The 22816-nt window shown below is 47.3% G+C and overlaps 1 protein-coding gene across 1 annotated transcript in view; it reads left to right on the forward strand.

The window, feature by feature from the left end:
* The first annotated feature begins 491 nt into the window (after positions 1–491).
* The window catches only part of Rusc2 (RUN and SH3 domain containing 2), a 47326-nt gene continuing 25001 nt past the window's right edge, over positions 492–22816 (forward strand). The window contains exon 1 of the mRNA XM_052176339.1: positions 492–719. The gene's annotated coding sequence lies outside the window, so the exon portion shown is untranslated. The remainder of the gene's footprint in view (positions 720–22816) is intronic.

Raw genomic sequence — 22816 nt, forward strand, 5'->3', positions numbered from 1 at the left:
CTCCACCAGAAGCAGCATGGAGGCACTGGTATCCTTTATATACCCAGCACGGCATGGGCTGCCCTCCAAGGAGTATGGGTGCCAGATTTCACCCTGACTGTGCATGGGGTACTTTTTAAAAATACCAAAGCCCAAGTGCCATCCTGCCCACAGCACACCCCAGAGGCTGAGTTCACTGGTCTCAAGGGAAGTCAAGCTTTCGCGGTTTTGTCCTTGTTCTTTGGGGTTTTTGTTTTTTTTTTTTTTTTAACATTTTTTTTTTCATTTTTTTCATCGTGTTCTCTTGGAATCCACAGTGAGGCTCGCTGCCTTGGGCGAAGCTGGAGGTCACGCGCACCTGCTCCGGAGGTCCCCTGGTCTACGCACCCGCTCCTGCGGCTCAAGCGCAGGGCGGCGCCGCACTCCGCCCGCTGGCTCCCGGCAAAGCTGTGCGCGTGACTCGGTGACTCGCGCTGTGCGCAGCGCCGCAGCCGGGGAGGTGGGCGCGCCCGCGGGCTTGGCGGGCTGAACCAACGCGCCTCGCGGAGGGGCCGCGCGAGGGCTGCCCAGAGCGGACCATCGGCACCACGCCTGCAGGGGGCGCCGGGCGTTACCAACGCGCGGAGCCGAGGGGAGCGGAGGGGAGCGCCGGCGTGGGCTGCCACGCGACCCCTGGAGGCGCCGGGAGGCGCGAGACGACGCCGCCCGCGCGGAGAGACGCGGCCGAGGCCAGAAGCAAGGTAGGCGCGCCTCTCCTGAGGCGATCGGGACCCTGGACACCCACTGCCTCCACATTGCGAGGGGTCCCTCGGGACGGGGCCTCAGCTTCCAACTCACCCTGCCCTTCGCTAGGCGCCCTGCCTGGCCGCCCCGCCCTCGCGCCTCCCCTCTGCACCCTCTGGTCCCTGGCTCTGCTGCAGACCCTGCTGTTCGGAGAGCCAAGGAACCCTCCAGAAACCCAGCACCATCCTGCCCTTTGGGCACCATCTAAGGTCCACCCCCAACCGTCTCCTCAAACTGTCCCCCTTCCCCCGAGACGCCTGGACCGGCTCGTGCCAGCCATCGCTGAACCCACATCTGTGTCCTCACCGTGAGAGCACAGCTGCCTGTCATTCGGGCAGTGACCTCAGTGGGTCCTCTGCGCCCTCCCTCTGCGCCTTTGGATCCCGGTCCCCAAGTTGGTCCTTGCCCAACGCCTGCTTCCTTCCTCTCTCATTCTCACCTACTTTTATCTGGAGAAAACCTTTACCTCGCCAGTGCCCCATTACTACCCTCACCTGCCACAAAGGACAAGGTGATCCATTGTCATAGACTAGCTGTGGATTCCCAAGGTGGCCCTGCAGATACCAAGAGGGCCATGCACTCAATACTCATTTTTGTTTCCCCTGCCCCCAGCTCAGTGCCTGGCACATAGTAGCACGAATTAAATACCTTATGAGCAGGTGAACGAACGAACGAACGAACGAATGAATGAATGAATGAGTGAGTCCAATGCAGGGGCTGCGGGGCAGGATAGGTGTGTCTATTACATAAAGCTGGAAGGGGATTCCATTTGGGGCATTAGTTCTGTCTGTCGGCCTAGGAATATACAAAATCCATTCGTTCTTCCAGTTTCATTTGCATTAGGATTTCTACATACCTACTGTTTATGTTTTGTTTATTTTTTGAAGGCAATCTTAAGGCTTCAGAGATTCTTACTGGTTAGTTCCTTAGAGGTTACCCAGATAATCTAGAAAGAGCTTTGCCAGGGTTACAGCTCCTCTTCCCTGGAGACTAGATGCTCCTCTCCCTGGGGAGGAAGTCTAGAGCCAGCCCTAGCCCTAAAGTCTGACTGTAGGTAGTTGGTGCTTCGGGCAGGTTGAAGAAGCGAAGGACCTTGGTTAGGGTCGGGGTTCCGGGATCTATTTATGGCCCAGGCTTTAAGGAAAGTAGGCGGTGTTGCTGGATGATGAAATAAGGTTGGGAAACGGGTAGCCGCTCTCAAGCTAGGAAGTAGTGCCTGATCAGAGCACCTTCCGGGGCTTCGTTGAGCCTAAGCCGCAGTGTGGCTTCAAGGGAAGACGCCATCTAAACACTGTACCTAGTGCCCCTCCCGCTGCCCGCACTAGACCGTCGTTCCTTGCTGCTTTTCTCTGGTTTTTATAGGATGGTGAAAGGCCCTTTTGTTGTTGGTTGGCTGGTTGTTTTATTTTGTTTTCTTTGACCGGGTCTCGCTTTGTAGCCCTGGCAAGCCTTGAACTCATAGACATCTGCCCGCCTCTGCCTTCCAAGTGATGGGATTAAAGGTGTGGGACACCACACCCAATTTGACCTTCACTGTTAGAAGGTAAGCCTGCCTTAGAGGGTGTTTTTTTTTCTTGTCTGTGTCTGCTTTGATTCTCCTACCCTTTGACTCGTCTTTGTAAAATGAAATTCTAGATCACAGAAACTCAGCATGGGGAGAGACTCCTGAGCCTAATTAAGCAATATGACTTTATACTTTCCTTTTGTGTGATCAGTATATTTTTTTAACAGAACTTTCTACTTTTTCTGGCCTAGGCTCCTTGTGGGCCTCAGTAACCCCAGATCAGAACAGTCTAGATTATTGATTTTTCTCCTCAATCCCAGAATGTCAGAGCATTGCCAAATAAGATTGTTGCCCAGTGCCGGGCGGTGGTGGCGCGTGCCTGTAATCCCAGCACTCTGGGAGGCAGAGGCAGAGGCAGGCAGATTTCTGAGTTCGAGGCCAGCCTGGTCTACAGAGTGAGTTCCAGGACAGCCAGGACTACACAGAGAAACCCTGTCCTGGAAAAGCCAAATCCAAAAAAAAAAAAAAAAAAAAAAAAAAAAAAAAAAAAAAGATTGTTGCCCAGTTAAATTTGAATTTCTGATAAACAACAGAGCCCTATAATTTTACTTGCTAAAACTGGCAACCGTAGTTCATGGGGAGGCTTATGTGTTCTATTTTCCTCTCAGGGCTCACTTGCATATTTAGGACAATAACTCACCCTTTTCTTCCTGTCTGCCTGTTACTCATGCACAATGACTGTGCATTCTGCAAAAAGTCACTTGACCAAGGAGGTCATGCAGTCCGTGCTAGGCTAAGGACAGGCAGGACTGGGAAATTCTCTGACTGCTCTGCTTACCCAGAAGGTACCCGCCAGCAGTGGTTTGCAATATTGTTCTTCATATCCAGTGGTTTGTCTTACGTGGGAGCACCTTTTGGGTGGCCAGGTAGTTACACTGCTCTAAGACACTGGCTTCGGGCGTTGGGGTGGAATGGTGGGTGTGGGATTCTAACAAGAGTGTAACTGATAACACATTCTCTGTCATACTAAAATTACTCTCCTGTTCGTTATGATAAAACTTTGTATTGTACAGCCATCTTCATCCATTCTTAGAACTTTTATCTTTTTACATTTTTATTTGTTTATTTATTTTTATGTGTATGGTGTTTTGCCTGTTCGTGTCTGTGCACCAAATCCATGCAAGAAGCCCTAGCAGGCCAGAAGAGAGCGTCTCATCCCCCTGGGACTGGAATTAAGGATAATTGTGAGCCAGCATGTGGGTGCTGGGAATCGAACCCAGGTCCTCTGGAAGAGCACTGGCTGCTCTTAATTACTAAGTCATCTCTTTAACTCCTTTTCTCATCTCCTAAACTGACTCTGCACCAGTGAGACTGACTCCCCACTTCCCCGCCTCTCATCTCCTGGGCTCTGCATTTCCTTCTTTTTTTTTTTTTTTTGGTTTTCCGAGACAGGGTTTCTCTGTATATAGCCATGGCTGTCCTGGAACTCACTCTATTGACCAGGCTGGCCTCAAACTCGAAATCCACCTGCCTCTGCCTTCCAAGTGCTGGGATTAAAGGTGTGCGCCACCACTGCCCAGCCAAAACTTGATTCTTTTACCTAACAATGTTTTCAATTTTATCCATGTTATAGCTCATATCAGAAACATCCTCATAGTTAAGGCTGAGTAACACCGTGTGTGTGCACACACATGTGTGTAAACATGTGCATGCCACATTCCGTTTGTCTATCTGTCGGCATACTCTTGGGTCGCTTTCACCTTTTATTTGTTAGGAATAATGCTGGGAACGAATATGACTGCCCATGTGATGAGGTCCTTAAGGTTTGTGCGTATAGCAGGAAAGGAGTTGCTGGGTTATATGATAATTGTGTGAGTTTATTTTTATTCCAAGAACCAGCATAGTTTCTCAAACACTGTACACGTTCTCACACCCTTCAGTGTGCAAGGGGTTGTCTGCTTTTCCATATCCTCACCAACACTTGTGATCCTATAGGTTTTAAGTAGCTATCCTTATGAGTATAAAGTAATGTCATTATAGGTTTTGTTTGTTTTGTAATTCTGTCTTACGATGCCAGGAGTCAAATTCAAAGCCTCTGGAACTCCAGTGAAGTGTTCTCCCTTTAAGCTGAGGCACAAGCCCTTCGTTCCACACTGACCTAGGCCTCCTGGGATTGCCCTTGCCCTCGGGATGTAGTGGGAGCAGGCCTGGAGCTAGTTAGTGATCCTCCTGCCTCAGCTTCTCAGGTGGCTACCTTCTCCCTTCCCTCCCAGGCTCCCTCCTGCGGATTTGTTTGCCCTCCACCGTTGCTGAGCTGTGAGGCGTGGTTTGTACATTTACTGCTGTAGCTCTTATTTTGGGAAATATCTACTCAAGTCCTTGCCGTTTCTTACTGGGTGGTTTTCTATGGCTGAGTTACTTGAGTTCTTTACATTTTTAAACATTAACCTGCCAACCAGATACGTGCTTTGTGACTTATTTGCTCCTGTCCCATGAGCTGGCTTTTCTTTCTTGATTATTTTTTGTTTCTTTTAGACAAGGTCTGTTTAACCCAGCCTGTCAAACCCAGGCTGACTTTGAACTCAGTGTACAGGTCTTTTATTTCTTTGACTAAGTTTATTCCTAAGTTTTTTTTTCTTTTTGGTGTTATAATATACAGAATCATTTTCTTAGTTTCCATTTTGGATTTTTCATGGTTCATGTGTAGAAACACAACTGATCTCTCCCTGTTAATTTTGTGTCCTGTAACTTTACATAAATTCTTGTAAATGCTTTTTGTGGAATTTTGAGGGGGCGTTCTGATTGTGGGATCACTTTATCTGGGGATAAAGATAATTTTCCTTATTTTTTAATTTGGATGTCATCTACTTATTTATCCATTGGCCTCACTTCTCAGGCTAGGCCTCCTGGTAACTGGTGAACAGAGTTGGCATAGCAAAGTGTACTTACTCTCAATACCTAGTCCTTACGGATCGGATGATTTGGTATCTAAGTCCTCAGGTGACACCTAGGGAAAAAACGGTCCATTAATTAACAGTAGAGAATTGTGGGACTGGAGAAGTGGCCCAGCTATGAAGAGTCCTTGGTTCCTGGTCAGAGGACCAGAATTCAGTTCCCAGCACCCATCAAACACCTTACAACTGCCTGTCACTCCAGCTCCAGAAGCTCTGGTGCTCGGTTATTTTTTTGGCCTTAGTGAACCCTTGCACATGTGCATATACACATACAGACATACTTACAGTCATGTAATTTTTTTAATCTTTAAAAAACAGAATTGGCAAAGTTACATTATAACCTATGTGGTCTAAATAAGAACAAAAGTGCAGCTAAGGTTTTTTGTTTTCTTTATAAAGGTTTTTTTGTTTTCTTTATATATATATATATATATATATATATATATATATATATATATATATATATTGAAGATTTATTTGTTTTTATTTTATGTGTGTGAATGTCTTGCCTATATGTACATACGTGTGCCCTATGCATACCTGGTGCCCCTTGGAAGCCAAAAGAAAGCATCAGAGTTTTAAGTTGCCATGTTGGTGCTGGGAACCAGTCGCCTGCAAGAATGGCACACGCTCTCAGCCAAGGAGATGGGGGAGGGGGGAGTGATGGGCCTGCTGTATGTAAATGTGTGAAATTATAGATGAAATGGGTTCGACCTGTCTGCCCTCTTGCCTCAATGTAGCTATCCTATGCTCCAAAGGCTTCATTTATTTGCTGGAGAGCTAAACCAAAAAGCTGCAGGTGGAATTTTATGAGTTGGCTGAGTGTGGTGCAAGGGTCCTAGAATGTTTGTTGTTCATCGTTTTGAGACAGTCCACTATGTAGCATGGGCCGGCTTCAAACTCGGGATTTTCTTGCCTCGGCTGCCCCAAATTGCTAGGTGTACAGCAAGTGCCAGGCTCTGGAAAGCTGTTTGTCCCACTGAGTCATGGGTCCCAACTAATCAGAAGTTAAGAGACATGGTTGGGTTGGGAGACTACAACCTGTGCAGCTGTGCAGCAGTGGTTTGAGAGAAACATTACCAAATACTTAGTGCGTATGTCTTAGTTTGGGTTTTACTGCTGTGAACAGACACCGTGACTGAGGCAACTCTTACAAGGATGACATTTAGTTGGAGCTGGCTTACAGGTTCAGAGGTTCAGTCCATTATCATCAAGGTGGGAGCAGGGCAGCATCCTGGGAGGCATGGTGCAGGAGAGTTCTGCATTTTCATCTGAAGGTTGCTAGTGGAAGACCTACTTCCAGGAAACCTGGGGTGAGGTTCTTAAGCCCACGCCCACAGTGACACACCTACTCCAATAAGACCTCACTTCCTAATTGCACCACTCCCTGGGCCAAGCGTATACAAACCACCACCGCGTACATACCGTCCTAATTCCTAGGAAGCTCTTGGCCTGAAGTCAGTGAGCTGAACAGGGCCAGCTGAACTGTAGATCCTTCTCTCCTTTTGACTCTAAGGCCTAAACTCATTTGTCAACTTGTTTTATTTGGGCCTGAGTTTAAAAAAAGATGTTTTTCTAGTCATACTTTCTTGTTTGCAATATGACAACTTGGGGTTTTGATTAAGTACAGATACAGTTTAAATATCTGTGTGCATGGAGATACTAAGAACCAGAGGGCTCCTGATTAGAAGTGACTTCCTCCAATTTTACCTAGACATATGCTTTCAAATTTTAAGAGGAGAACAAAAAATTCTACCTGCATCACTCCTGAAATCACTGTTGGGAAGTCTAGCATAAGGCCCAGGTGCTCACATACCTAAAAATACGCCTAGGAAGGGGGCTGGAGAGAGGGCCCAGCAGGTAAGAGCGCCGGCTGCTCTTCCAGAGACCGTGGATTTGGTTCCTAACACCCATGTTGTGGTTAACAATCATTTGAAACTCTAGTTCCAGGGGATCTGAAGCTTTCTTGTAGCCTCTGCACATCATGCATGGATGTAAAAAACAAAACAAAAAAAAACCCCACATAAATAAAAATAAAGCTTCTATGTTTTGTTTTTTATTCAAGACAGGGTTTCTCTGTGTGCTCCACCCCTGCAAATGTCCTGGAACTCACTCTGTAGAGTACACTAGCCCCAGACTCTCAGAGATCCACCTGCCTCTGCCTTCCAAGTGCCGGGATTAAAGGCATGAACCATCACTGCCCAGCTTAAAACAAAAAAAAAAATTTTTTTAAATCCATAGATAGCGCACTGCCTGGCTTGAAATAATTTAAAAACAAAATCCCTCGGAAGGGCAGATGGTGCGGCTTTGTGGACCACCCTGGGAAGTGCTGCTGTTCCAACTGTAATCTCACCTCCTCACCCTGCACATCTCAGCTTGATCAGTGTAAGGGCTTTTCTTGTTTGGTTTTACTGTTACTGTTTTGTTTTGACACATGGTCTCACTATGTAGTCCTAGCTGACCTGCAACTCACTATGTACACCAGGCTGGCCCTGAACTTGCAGAGATCCATCTCTCCTTCCTCAGAGATCCACCTCTCCTTCCTCCCAAGCACTGTCTGGGATCAAAGGCATGTGTCACTCTACCCAGCTAAAACAAAAATCTAAGAAAAACCCTATGGAGTGGAGAAATGCTCTGCTGCTAAGATCACTGGCTGCTCTCGTGAAGACCCGGGTTCAGTTCCCAGCACCCAAGCATCATCTCACAACCACCTGTAACTTCCAGCTCCGGGGGATCTGACACCCTCTCTGGCCTCCTCGTGCCATGAAGAGGTGCTCATACATACATGGTGCACATGCATACATACACGGTGCACATGCATACATACACGGTGCACATGCATACATACACGGTGCACATGCATATATACACGGTGCACATGCATACATACACGGTGCACGTGCATACATACACGGTGCACTGCATACATACGTGGTGCACATGCATACATACACGGTGCACATGCATGCATACATGGTGCACATGCATACATACATGGTGTACATATATATATGCAGGCAAATGGTTCATACACATAAAATTTTTTTTTAAATTTTTGAGGCATAGTCTCACTATTTAGTCATAGGTGGTTTGGAACTCATATGTAGACCAGGCTAGCCTTGAATATACAGAGATCTATGTGACTCTCCCTCCCAGGTGCTGGGATTAAAGGTGTGTTAGGCCTGGCCATAAGGGTGGAAATGGAGTCTCTGAACCCAAGGTTTCTCAAAAACCTAGGAAGAACTTACTGTCTTACAGTTTTTGAAATTCTAAATTTATTAAGAATGATTGAGGGGCTAGAAAGATGGTTCAGTGGTTGGGAGCACTACTCATCCAGAGGACCCAGGATCAACCTCCAGGGAGCACCACTCATCCAGAGGACCCAGGATCAACCTCCAGCTCTCACGCGGTGGGTGGTTCACAACTCTCTGTAACTCCGATTCCACAGAATCCGATGCTCCCTTCTGGTCTCTGTGAATCCCAGGCATGCACACGGTGTGCAGACTTACATGCAGGAAAAACAAAATAACAATGTTTTAAATGTTTAAATGGTTGAAGTTCAGGCCTAGATCATAGTGTTTGAGGAATGGTTTAAATATTCACGTTAACAAATTATTTTCACCGGGCAGTGGTGGCGCACAAGTCCCAGCACTTGGGAGGCAGAGGCAAGTGATTTCTGAGTTAGAGGACAGCCTGGTCTACAGAGTGAGTTCCAGGACAGCCAGGGCTACACAGAGAAACACTGTCTCGAAAAAAAAAAAAAATCAAAACCAAAAATAAATTATTTTCATGCAAAAATTCCTGGAATGTTTGTGAAAGTGGGGAGGCAGGAAAATGACTGGTATTTCAGAAGAGATAACATTGGTGTGGCTGAAAGTCTCCCTCATGTTTGCTAAGCTGGAGTTCACTGAGATACTGGGACAAACAATATCAGAGGGGTAACAGGAAATGAGACCAGACAGTCGATTCAAGAGTTTATGGAAGGCTAGGGACAGCACATGTCACCAGCACTTAGGAGGCTAAGGCTGGAGGGTCCTGAGTTTAAAACCAGTCTGGACGGTTCAGGACATTTGAGGTCAGACATGCCTCTAGGGCCAGATTCTCTCTCTAAAGTGGGAAGAGAGAGTAAATATCAAATGGAAAATTAGATAGATAGAAACCTTGTGAGTAGCCAGTCGGTGCCACCTGCTAAAGTTACGAGCATCACAGGTCAGTGCGCATGAGTCGGCAGATTTAGTTTAATAAATAGTAAGCTTAGTTATGAAGCTACGGAGCAGTAGTTTCTGATGAGCAGCAGTCCCCAGCTACTGTGTGCTGCCCTCCCTGCCCTCCAGTGACCCTGCCCTCCAGTGACCCCCCCCCTCCTCGCTCTTCTGTGTTTGTTGCTGTTTTGTTTCTGACAGGGCCTCGCTGTGGAATCCTGGCTGGCCTGAATTTGTTATGTAAACCAAGCTTGTCTCAAAGTCGTGAACATCCTGCCTCTGCCTCCCTAGCGAGTGAGTGCTAGGATTGCAGGCCTGTGCCAGAGCCCCGAGACCCTCTGTCCTCCCTGATCTAATCTTATTCCTGTCCTCTGATTGCTTCTACCAAGATCACCAGTGGACTCCAGGTCGTCTGCGACCTACCATGCCAGAGAGTAACTACTGCCGCCAGGTCCCTTTCTGTTCACTAGCTATGTGCCCATTTCTAAGACTACATTTATTTATCCCTTCTTTTACTTATTCATTATGTAGTCCAGGCCACAGCAGTTCCTCTGCTTCCTGAGATTTTCAGACAGACAACCATACCTGGCTCACAGCCTCAGTATGGCGTGTGTGTGTGTGTGTGTGTGTGTGTGTGTGTGTGTGTGTGTGTCTGTCTGTCTGTCTGTCTGTCTGTCTGTCTGTCTGTCTGTCTGCTTCTGAGCAGGGCCTGTAGCCTAGGCAGACTTAGAACTTACTGTTTACTGCATATCAGATCTCAACAAGTTTGAAATACCTTTTAACTTCCTAGCATAGAAAGCAAAATCTCAGCATTTATAAACTACCTTCTTCACAAGTCCCAATTAATTTACTGTCTTGCATTTACTGAGACTTGGAGGTGTGTGAACACTATTGCTGTGTACTTTATTGTGTAACCTTTGGAATTTTCTGTCTCCCTCTCTCTCTTTTTTCCCTTAATTTTCTATATGATTTGTTCCTGAGTCTCCCCTAAGTTCTTTGGCAGAACTGAAAACACATTTAGTGTCATTTTCTAAATGGCCACCCATGTTTCTTCCTCCTCCGCCCAGAGTCTTAGTCCGCAGCCTCTACTGTTTAAATTCCTCTCAGGCTCAGCCCAACACCCCCGGCTCCCTCCAGACCAGGCCCCTGTGCCTGTCCTCGCCAAGGTTTATAGTGTGTGGTTGACATTTGCAGCGCTCAACCTCCCTGGTGCTGTGAGCTTTAATACAGGTCCTCATGGTGTGGTGACCCCAACCACACATTATTGTCATTGCTACTTCATAACTGTAATTGTGCTACTGTTATAAATCATAATGTAAATATCTATATTTTTCAGTGATCTTAGGCGACCCCTGAGAGGCCTTGTCCCACAGGTTGAGAACCACTGCTTTATATGACTATAAACGTTTATCTTGTGCAAGAATTGTTGAGGCTTGAGGGAGTCCTAAAGTAAAGCATTGATAAATAAGACGACTCCTCCTCCTCCTCCCCCAACCCCCATCACCGTCTTTCTGAGACCAGGCCTCTCTGTGTAGCTCTGGCTAACCCAGAACTTAGACCAGGCTAGCCTCAAACTTGCAGAGCTCCATCTGCCTCTGCCTTGTGAGTGCTGAGATTAAATGTGTGTGTCACCACCCCCAGCAAGAGCTTTCTACAGCCATGCTGTGGGCATAGTGAGGGTTGTGTGCTGTTCTGTGTGGAAATAAAAGATTTTTTTAAGAAGCTTGCACCTCCCCCATGGGCTCCCGTGGAGCACTCACTGTGTTCTGTTGACAGTGGGCGATTCAGTTGGTCATGTCATACCTAGCTGTGTTTATTGGATGGGGAGTTCTTGATTTGCAGATAGCATCAAATTCACTGTGCCTTTCTTTCTCTGTGTTCTCTTGGGATGTTTCTCATGAGAGACTCACTTCACAATTTACAGAGGAACAAAGAACAGAGTTGTGCAGAAAGGTCAAAGAGTGTAACGCAGTCACCTCCTGAGCAGAAAACAGTGGCCGTGATTAGGGACATGGCCCCCTGCTCTAAATGAGTATCAAAAGGTAGGAGCAGGAGTTTGGATTCGAGCAAAGGAGATTCCTCATCCATTATTTATGATACTTGTAATTTACGGAGCCCTCACTAAATACCAGTCACTGTCTTTGACGTTGTATACCTTTCCTCTTAACTCTTCTTTCCACCTGTAAGAAAGGTATTAGTATCTCTAATATAAAAATGAAATAGATAAATGGCTTAGTGGTTAAGAGCACTTGCTGTTCTTAAAGAAGACCTGGGTTTGATTCCCTGTACCCACATGGTGGTTCACAATCATCTGTAACTCCAGTTACAGGGCATCTGATGCCCCTCTTCTGGCCTCCAGTGCTACCAGACACTCTGCGGTGCGCAGACATACATGTAGGTAAAACACCCATGTACATGAAAACTTATAAATAAATAAATAAATACATAAATCTAAAATTTTAAGTGATTTGATACTGAGAATGATCATATCCCTCGCCTAGTGTTGTGGAATTAGTCCTTTATAGAATTGAAACCAGACAACTGTAATTGCAGCTGCACAGGAGGCAGAGGCAGGAGGATTGCAGTTTCTGTTCAACTTCATCTATACAGCAACAACCTGTCCTAAGGAAAAGTAAAAACAGCCAGATGTGGTGGTGCATGCCTTTAATTCCAGTACTTGGGTGACAGAGGCAGGTGAATCTCTGAGTTTGAGGCCAGCCTGGTCTATAGAGTTTTAGGACAGCCAGGGCTACAGAGAGAAACCCTGTCTCAGAAATAAGGAAGGGAGGAAGGGAGAGAAGGAAGGAAGGAGGAAAGGAAGGAAGGAAGATTAAAAACTGGAAAGTATACCCATTTTTCATAGCTGTCTACATTGATCACAAAGAAATAAAAACAAACAGCCTGGCGTTGTCCTGGGCAGTCAGTGGTTTGCTTGTGTGGCTTCTCGCGCCTTAAGTATAAATGGGAAATGTAAACAGGGTTAAACTCCAGCGAAATCCATGAGTCAAAGCAGACCTCAGCTAGGGTCAGGCTGTCGGTCTCTTCTAGCAGTTGTATTCGCTAGTACAATGTAAGCAGATCTCATTTTAAAAAGATGGGGTTGGGGGCTGGAGAGGTGGCTCAGCAGTTACAAGCACTGTCTGCTCTTCCAGAGGTCCCGAGTTCAATTCCCAACAACCACACAGTGGCTCACAACCATCTGTAATGGGATCCGATGCCCTCTTCTGTTGTGTCTGAAGACAGCTACGGTGTACTCATAGACATAAAATAAATAAATAAATCTTTTTTAAAAAAAATATGTTGGGTCTGGAGAGATGGCCAGTGCCCAGGATCCCTGGCTGCTCTTCCAGAGGACCCAGGTTCAATTCCCAGCACCTACATGGCAGCTCACAGCTGTCTATAACTCTAGTTCCAGGGCTTCCAACACCTTCACGTAGACATACATAGAGGCAAAACACCAATGCACAGAAAAAAAAAAAAAACTTAAAAGAGAGAGAGGGAGGAGATGTTAGCTGGAGCTGGTGAGATGGCTCAGTAGTTAAAGGCTGCGGCTGCCACACTGCCAGCCTGAGTTGTCAGTTGTCGGGGACTGAACTCCCTGGAGCACACTTGTTGGAAGGAGAGATTTTTTTTATTTCTTTCTCTTTTTGACTTTTTTTTTTTTTTAAGACAGGGTTTCTCTGTGTAGCCCTGGCTGTCCTGGAACTCTGTAGACTAGGCTGGCCTAGAACTCAGAAATCCGCCTGCCTATGCCTCCCAGAGTGCTGGGATTATGGGTGTGCGCCACCACCGCCCGGCAGAAGGAGAGATTTAACTCCTCAAAGTTGTTCCCTGACCTCCGTAAGCAATCATGACACACCCCACCCCACCCCAAGTAAATAAATAAATAAATAAATAAATAAATTTATAAATTTTTAAAAACATGCTTGGTAGCTGCTGTACACATGCTGTGTGTACATGACGCCTGCTGTGTATTCATGCATGTTCATGTGTACATTTGCGTATATCTGTGTGTGGCCTGGAACTTGCCAGTTAGGCTAAGCTCTGTGTTTCCACCTCCCCAGTGCTGCTGGGATCACAAATGCACACTAGCTTGGTTGGCTTTTTGTTTTTAAGATGTATATATTTATTATATGTAAGTACACTGTAGCTGTCTTCAGACACTCCAGAAGAGGGCATCAGATCTCATTATGGATGGTTGTGAGCCACCATGAGGTTGATGGATTTGAACTCAGGACCTTTGGAAGAACAGTCAGTGCTCTTAACCACTGAACCAATTCTCCAGCCCCCTGGCTGGCTTTTTATGTAGGTTTAATCAAACTCAGATCCTCATATTTGTTCAGCAAGCATGTTAGGGACAGAAATATTATTGCCACAGCTCCAGAACTATCGTGTGTGTGTGTGTGTGTGTGTGTGTGTGTATGCGCGCGCGCATGTGTGTGTCTACATATATATTAAAGATTTATTTATGTTAATTGTATTGTACAAATGCTTGGTTGTATCCTATAAGTATATACGTTCATGGTGCCAATGGGATCCAGAAGAGGACATGAAATAATCCCCTAGAACTGGAGTTGTGGATGGTTATGAGCTGCCCTGTCAGTGCTAGGAACACACCCAGGTCCTCTATAGCAAGAGATCTAACCACTGAGCAACCTCTCCAGCCCACTTTATATTTGTGCATGTTCACTACTGAAAATTGAACCCAGAAACTTATACATGTCAGGTAAGAATTCTCTCTGAATTCATTCCCAGAGACTCTTAAATCTTATGATTTAACTGTTTGGAATGCAGCCATTCCCAAGGCCTAAATGATAATTTGCATATTCATGTTTCAGTGGGGGTGGTGCCAGGTAGGCTCAGCTTTGCACACCGCCCAGCCTGGATCGCATGCCTGGAGCGGGAAGGGTGTGTGTCTCCTGGAAGCGGGAAGGATGGATGTGTGCTTCCCAGGTCCCAGTTGCTGTGCTGCTGGGTTGGGCTGTTGGATTCCCGAGAGCCCACCTCTTTTGGAGTGGGCACTGAAGGCCTGATACCAATGGACTTTGTTTTAGCAAACGGACTTGTCCTTGTTGCGAGGTTTGTTTGTGTCTGAAAGCGGATTATGCAATATTCTGTCCCCACATGAGCCTGGTGGGGCTGCGGTTGGCAGTGGGAGTGAACACTCAGGTTTCCCAGACCAGAACCTCCCTGTATCTAGAGATGACCCCAGTATAGGTTAACCAAGCAGGAAATGCCCAGGCCTTCCTTGAAATTCTAAGCAGTCTGAAGAGTCTTCCAGATGGAGCTGGAAGAGCTCCCAGCAAGGACAACAGCCTTATGTAACTTTATAGACTGCCCTCTTCCCCCCTGCCCTTTTAAGGGAAAAAAACAAAATGTTCCTTGACCAGTGCCGGACTTTCTGCCACACATCCTGCATTCTTTCCTCGATACTCAGCAGCATGAAGAGCTAACGGCAGAACTGGAGACTGTGAGGCTAAAGGCTGAGGGAGGGAGCGGGCAGAAGGAGGAAGGGGCGTGGAGCAGGCCGTTCTGGGTCTCACGCTGCCACTCCAGGCCCAGCCTGAAGTCAGCTGGTGTCCATGTTTCCCCCCGCAGCATTCCCACACCCCAGCAGGGGAAACCGGAATCAGACTGTAGACTGTCTACACTTGCGATAGCTGCAGTCCAGGCTGGAGAAAGACATCTTTCCAGTTTAGAGATATAGAGCTCTAGCCCGATATGTATAAGGTAGGGATGCACTTTGAGCGTCTATCGTGTGTCAGGCTTTAGGCTAGGTTGAGAAGCTACGAAGATGAAGATGCAAGCAGCCGAAGAGGAAAGAAAATAATGGAAAAGCATTGTTAAATGGTTTATAGCCCTTGGGGCTACGTGCATACTCGTGGTGTGCATACTCGTGGTTTTATTTCTCTCGTAAGGATGGCCACTGGGGTTGTAGTCATCTGTGAACCATTATGCTAATCAAGGCTTAACAAAGTTATAGGAAAATCTGAAGGATGTGTAGGCGTTATCTAGACCACTGCAGAGCAGTTTCTACATAGCACAGAGGTGATAGAGACCGCAGGGCAAAGGATGAGGCTAAAGAGACTGTAAAGGATCCGGTACACCTTGAGAAGTTTGGAAAACCTCTAAGTGACCATAATTGTACAATTTACAAGGCACAGTATGGTATTTCTCTGTATTTATATACCGTCAAATGATCAGGTCAGGGTAATTGGCACACCCGTCACCTTAAACATTTGCCAAAATCCTCTCTGATAGTCATTTTGAAATATCCAGTCAGTTATTCTGTCACGAGTTTTCAAGCAAGAGAGTAACGTAATAGACAGCATTTTAAAAGGATGACTCCAGGTTTCGGGTTAGACGTTGTAAATGTTCAGACAAGCGATAATTATAGGTTACTCTTTAATGGCAATAAAGATGGGGACCAGTGGACAGGATCAGAAAGACTTGATTCTTGAGGTGTAGTGGGACATCTAAAGTAGAATATGCATTAGTAACAGAAATCCAAACTGCCCGTGACTTTGACAAGATGAAGAGTTTACTTCTACACAGCACCTGCACAGTCCTGGCCAGGGAGGCATCCCACAGCCGCTCACCATGCTGGCCACAGCAGGGCCTTGTGCTGCTTCCCCTGGGCCTCTTCATAGCCCTAGCCAGGTGCGGTACTCATCACACCTGCCTTACTGGAACAGGGAATCGAGGAAGGATGCATCCGGTCTATCCTGCAGAGACTGCCCCGAAGGCTGCACACTTCCCCCACAAGCATGCCCAGGGCTGCGAGGGGCGTGGGAGCACAGAATCTAATCTGGACAACCTCATTCATGGTCAGCCAGGTCACCAAAGCAGAGAAAGAGTAAGGAGGGATATTTGCTTGGCAGCTAGCCGTCTGGGCTTTGGGAAGGTAGGAGATTCATTCAGTTCAGCCCAAAGTATCTACAAAATAGCAGAGGCGACACCAAGCTCTTGAAGAGACCTCTGTAGCCACGAGGCAAAGGTGAATATGTTTACCTTTTGTTTTAGTCTTCTGAAATATGAGTTCAAATAAGCCACCAGGTTACGTGCGAATATAACCGTATTGATTTGAGGTCAGTCACTACAACAGGAAATTGCTGTGCTTGTGATTTTTAATATCTTGTCATTTATTAATAGTCATATTATTGCAAAGGGCAAACCGGAAGATTGCTGCTGTTTTACAGCAAAATCTAAACAAGTCTCAAGGCATTTACTTAGTGTTTCTCTCTTCCGAGGACTTGAACAGTGTATTAGATTAGCGTGGTAAGGACAGAACTTTGGAGTGAGTCAGACCAGAACTCCAAGCCCAGCTCTGTGGTCCTGGATAAACTTAATCCCAGACAGGATGGGTTTCCTCAGCTGCAAAGTAGGCCTAGATTATCTACTCTGCATAGTTAGTTACTGTGATGATTAGAAATGTGTTTATGGCCAACAGCTAGCATGTGGGCCGAGTACCTAATAAGTCACGGTTAATACTCTAAGGATTAACTATTTAGCCGTCAGCCATTTCTTTCTTTGCAGTGTGCTGTACCTGGGGAGATAAAATTCATAACCACTTCCACATCATTCATAGGCTGCTTCTACAGCAGTTTGGTTCCTATTTATGGTGTCTGGAACTATTTGTGATAGTTCTTACATGCAGGCAGTCCTGTCTCTACTTAGAAGGGCCTGAGCCCTACCCTTAGATTTTTCAGCCATATTTGCTATATCCAGCCTCTCTTCTGTTCTGACCCATAGCATACAGGGGAGTCAGGGAGAGGTAGGTCCCTGAGGAGTGGAGGGAAAGACCCTGCAGGAGCACAGGGTGGTGACACTAAGGAGAATTAGAGAGCTGGTCTAGGCTCCTACTGAACTCTAGAATGCTAACACAGTAACATCTGCTGTCAGCCACATGGGAAGAAGAAAGTTTCTCAGCACACCCAGCACAGGCAGAATTCCTAGATATCCATCTTATATAATGAGGCCTTTAGGATCTAAAACAACATGCATATGTGCATATGTACATACATGCTTACATATGTGCTTACATATGTTCACTACATATGTGTGTTCATACATGATGCATACTCACTCTAGAGCTGGGGTCAGCAAATTATACTCCAAGCCATGGTGGTTTTGCTATGCTTTTACTAAGAGTAATTTTTACCTTTTTGTTTGTTTGGTCGGTTGGTTGGTTGGTTTTGTCAAGACAGGGTTTCTTTGTGTAGTCCTGGCTGTCCTGCTCTGTAGACCAGGCTGGCCTCTAACTCACAGAGATCCATTTGCCTCTGCCCCTGCCTCCCAAGTACTGGTATTAAAGGCATGATGATTTTACATTTTTAAAGGGTTGTACACTTCAAAATTTCTGACTGTAAAATTCAAATGTTCTTACTACAAATAAAGATTAGGTATTTGGGGTGATATCATCCACTTATTCCATATCATATGCATAACATCACTTTGAAACCTATAAGTATACGACTATAAATGGTCAATTTACAATGAAGTGTGTTTTTCAAAGAAACACCCAAGGGTGCATTGCATAACTATATTACCCATAGAGACAAATATCTGCTCTCTGGCCATTTCTGGATTGAGTTTGCTGGTCCCTTAGAGCCCCTTCTCCAAAGGCAGGTGGGTATCATTAGAGCTGGCGAGAGAGGTTCACACGTCTGTTTGGAATCTCAGAAAAGGCAGTGGCAGGAAAAGTACATCAGTGTCAATGAAAAATAGATTTCTTTTTCCGTCTCTAAGGATTGTAGAGACCGGGCCAGAGGAGTTGCAGGACAGAAAGGGCAAAGGCTTGTGCTGGGTTTGGGGTACAATACTGCCTTTGTTTCAGCCGTCACTGTTGCTTTCTGGGGCCCTTTAAACCATGGCCAGTGAGTCCTGCTGCCAAATGTACATCAAGTGGAACATTAGCCTCAAACCAGTGGCCTGGGCCACTGCAGTCAAGAGAGTTAGGTTTGCAACTCCTCCATAGAGCAAGGGGGCTCGTCCCTGCTGCTTCCCTGTCTGTGTTCTTTCTTACACAGTAGTAAGTCACTGCCTTCGTTGCTAAGCAGGTTCTTTTTGTTTGTTTTGTTTTGGTTTTTCAAGACTGGGTTCCTCTGTGTAGCCCTGGATGTCCTGGAACTCACTCTGTAGACCAGGCTAGCCTCGAACTCAGAAATCCACATGCCTCTGCCTCCCAAGTGCTGGGATTAAAGGCATGTGCCACCACTGTTGGGCACTCAGCAGGTTTTTAACTATTCACCTGCCACTCTTCAGTATGGCCCCTGTCCTAGAAGAGGGAGGAGCCCAGGAGGAAACCATGCCCTATAAAATTCTGACTGCGTGAATAATTACAGTTCTCAAATTCTTTGGTCCAAGAGCCAGGTGGCAAACCTGGAGCTTGTGAGAACAGATACCTACCCCGTGTGACCCAGCACATCAGAGGAAGTGGCGAGAACTGAAAGCAGTGTTCCTATCCTCGGGCAGCCCACCACGATCCCGGGCACACTAGCCTCCGAGGGAGCTGGGCTCAGATGCTTCTATCACCAGCGATCAAATCTGGTTGTCTTTGGGACTGCCTTGTTGTTCTGATGATCAGCAAGATGGGCCCTGAGTGGTCAAAAAAGAATGTACTGACTGAGTTCACACCCCGGCTCCTCAAGGCAGCTGGTGTCACTGAAGTGGCTGAGTCAGGCAGCGCCGGGAGGTGAGGGAGTCACCTTCCCCTGTGTTTGTCTGGTGTTTTGCACCTCGGCATTCCTACCTGACGCGTGGCACATTTTTATCATTCTCCAGCAGTCTGCTGGACGATGAGTGGCATCATTAGGCAAGCCTATAGCTATTTACATGAGCTGCCCAGCTGTCTGCTTCCTGTCAGCCTGGGGGGGGGGGGTGGCAGGGAGAGAGCTGTCAGGACTGCCTTGCAGGGAGATGATGGAAACAGCCTTGGGGCTCCACTTGCTGTATGTAGTCAGCATATATACGGCTACTGGGATGCATTCTATAGGCCTTTGGGAAGAGGTGACATGGGCGCTGGCTTCTGGCCAGGCAGCTGGTTTCTTGGTGACTCTGGCCAGTTGTGAGCTGTAGGAGTGCAGCCCCGCTGGCACAAATTTCTAAGAAATCTGATGTTCCTATTGGAAACTATGCAAATCAGAGGAGGGCACTCCCAGCCTGTTCTTTGTTTCCATGCCCTATAACATTCTCCCAGGTATTCCTTTTCTTCCTCTCCTCAGCATACACAGTGCCAGCCTGCGACACGGACAAGGCCAAGTTTGGGAACGTTGAGTCGAGATCTTCCCTGACTTTGTTCTGATCACTTTAATACAACCAGTGTGTGTGTGTGTGTGTGTATGTGTGTGTGTGTCTGTCTGCGCATATGTCCTGACCAAGACAAGCCATTAGCTCATCCTGACTGAGGGGCGTGCTCTGGGTGGCAGCTTTCAGTTTGAGGTCCGTGTGATCCCACAGACTTGGGACTAGACGTCTGTCTGTGGCATCTTCTGCTTCTTCCACTCACCTGTCTGTTAATGCTGAGAACTGTTTTCCACAAAGCTAGCTTCCTCCAGAACTCAAGTTAACAACCCGGAGAAGCCCGAAGCCACTCCTAGAGTAGGAAGCTGCCCTACATTTGGCCAGTAACCAGTAGAACTTGATACTGACGCCGGAGTGTAAAAATAAACACCAAGTACAGTTCTGTCTTAATCCACCACCATCAGAGCTGCTATTATTAGCCCGTAGGCTGAATAGGCAGCTGTGATGGGCATACAACAGCCTGGATAGACCTCTCCCGCCATCTTGGGACCAGACAGCTCCTCCCCTTGGCCAAGCTGAGGGGTACTCGGGTGCATGAGAAGTACTTCACTCTGGGAGCATGTGTTAGAGCAGGTAACTAGAGATAGGATGTTTGCTCTGGGAGGTAGAGGGGGAGTCCAGGAGAACCTCCCAGTGTAGATGTGATGGGCACAGGATCATGGACCCCAGTCTTAGTGAAGGGGAAAAAAGGAAGGGACATGACTGTCCTCCCATCTCCCTTGGCTCTGTTTGTGGTGTTTGAGACAGTGTGACTTCCAGTCTAGACAGGCCTGGAACTTGCTGTGTAGCTGAGGACGGCCTGCCTCTCTGTAGCGCTAGAGTCGCAAGCGTGCACCACCATGCCAGCTTATTCCTTTGGCTGCTAGATGATTTGCCCACAGATGCCGTAGACCTAAAGGCTTCAGGTTTTTCTGGAAACTGGGAAAAGAGAAAAGCAGCCACACTGGTCATCTGCCACAGACAGAAGGATAGTGGTGACATATTGCTGAGCACGGCTGCCAGGTGAGACATGAGCTCTTCACTTTAGTTCTACCTCAAGCCTCTGAGGGAATATCGCAGCAGTTTACAGTCTGATGCTGGGTGAGGCTGACTGATTTCCCAGAGTTCCATGGGTCAGATTGGAACCTGGGCCCGTCGTTGTTACAGCAACTCCTTGCTCTGTACATTTCATAGCCTAACCTCTTGAATCCTCAGGACAGGGCCCCGTAAGTGAATGAAAACAAAACTTACGCTAACCTTGGTCTTATAACTAAAGCAGATACCGTTGTCATGTCTTTACTGATACTACAAAGGTTGTCCCCAGTGTTCTCCCCCAGCATGGGGAGCTGGGCTCTGGACGCTGGTGCCATCTGAACTCTACTGGAAAAATAAGGCACATCCCGGAAAGTCCCAGAACCCCTGTCCCCACTGCTGAGAATGTGGCCAGACTGGAACCTGGTTGCCTAGGGCCGTGAGCCTGAGATGACAGTCACACTGAGGCGTGTGTGTGTGTGTGTGTGTGTGTGTGTGTGTGTGTGTGTGTGTGTGTTAGGGGGAGGCGTACTTGGAGATTTCCTTGAAAGGCATCAAGGGTTCCCTCTGCTCTCTCTGCCACCTCCCCCACGCTGGTCCCACAAATGGTGTTTGTAATTCAATCTAGATTCCTCTCGTAGCCCCTTCTCTGTGCACATGTGTCCTTTTATTTACAGCTCTGGACAAACTGATTGGCTAGCCGTTTGGCACCCTGCATGCTTCAGTCCACTGTCTGGGAGAAGGGGGAACAGAAAACACAGGGACTTGGCTCCCCAGAGCCCAGGGGCTGAAAGGCACTGCCAAAGGATTAGCAAGGTGTTGCCCGCACCGGACAGTCAGAAGCAGATTCTTTGACCCGGCTGGCTGCCTTACTCTCCTGCAAATTAGTCCTTAAGAACTTTCTCCAAGCAACACAGGCCACTCTGGGCTCCAGCTCCCCCTCTCCTGTCTCTAGCCTTGGTGGTTTCTTGCCTCCTGACTTCTCCTGTGTCTGGCACTGGGAGACTTAATCCTGAGGCCTGTTGACTGCTGTTTTCCCCACCCCTCATCTGAAGATCTCAGTCTGTTAAGGTAGGACCTGAATCTCGCCACGTTTCCTGGTGCCCTCCTTTCCCCTTTAACCTATGCTCGGGAGAAGGAGGGTTTGCAGCAGGCTCTCTATCTCTTGAGACATCCCTGTGACGTTAGAAGCTGGCACTAGAGAGTGAAGAGGGCCTGTCTGCACGTTCATGCTGAGATGCTGAGGGCCAGAAAGTGCCTGGCTACTAACCTTGCCTGGGAACCTTCCCCAGAGTCAGGACTTGGATTTGGTTTACTCTGTAATTATCCTGGAAGGGACCGTAAGAGTGGCCAGGTGCCGGGAGGTGAGCTAAGGGTAACAGGCTGAGGAAGAAAGCCAGACATGCTGGAGAGATTGGTAGAAAAGACTGATTTTCTAGGTAAGAATCCCTTCCCTGCAGCAAGAGACTCTGGAGCAAAGCTAAGATTATTATTGGGTTTTTATGGAACAAAGAAAACCGACTCTTGGTCAGTGCCCACTGTGGTTTGTTCTTTTCCTGGGTGTAATTGCCCAGGGCTGAAGTTTCTGTTCATTGACTGGGACCTTGGGAGCACTAGTCCTGCGGAGACTCAGGGGCTTGAAACCAGCCTGTGTGAGGTCTGCCATGGGTTCTGTCAGTGATGTTTTAAAGCTGCCTGTGCACCGTTGGTTCATATAGGAGCAGGCAGATTTGGGAAAGGAAGGTATAGCCACCCCAGGTGGTCCTGTTCTGCCACAGAGCCAGGCCTTTGGCAGAGTGTTTGACTTTTAGAGTCGGCAACATCCACAAGCCCAAAGCAGAACAACTTCTGTGCTTCGAAAGAGGACGCTATATTAGGGACGCCTAATAAGGAAGCAGCTGGGGTGTCTGGGACAGCCCTTCCAGAACACTCCCAGCATTCGGGCCAGCCTTGTTTAGAGTCCAAAATAACATGAAACCAGTTAGGAACAGTAAGTATCCTTGTCAGCTAGGAGCGGCTACACTCAGCGTCTGGGGACGCCAGACGACCTTGGGGCGTTGGCTGCCATTCCTTTGGTAAAA

The sequence above is a fragment of the Apodemus sylvaticus genome, chromosome 3 (genome assembly GCF_947179515.1).
Source record: "Apodemus sylvaticus chromosome 3, mApoSyl1.1, whole genome shotgun sequence".
Lineage (NCBI taxonomy): Eukaryota > Metazoa > Chordata > Mammalia > Rodentia > Muridae > Apodemus > Apodemus sylvaticus.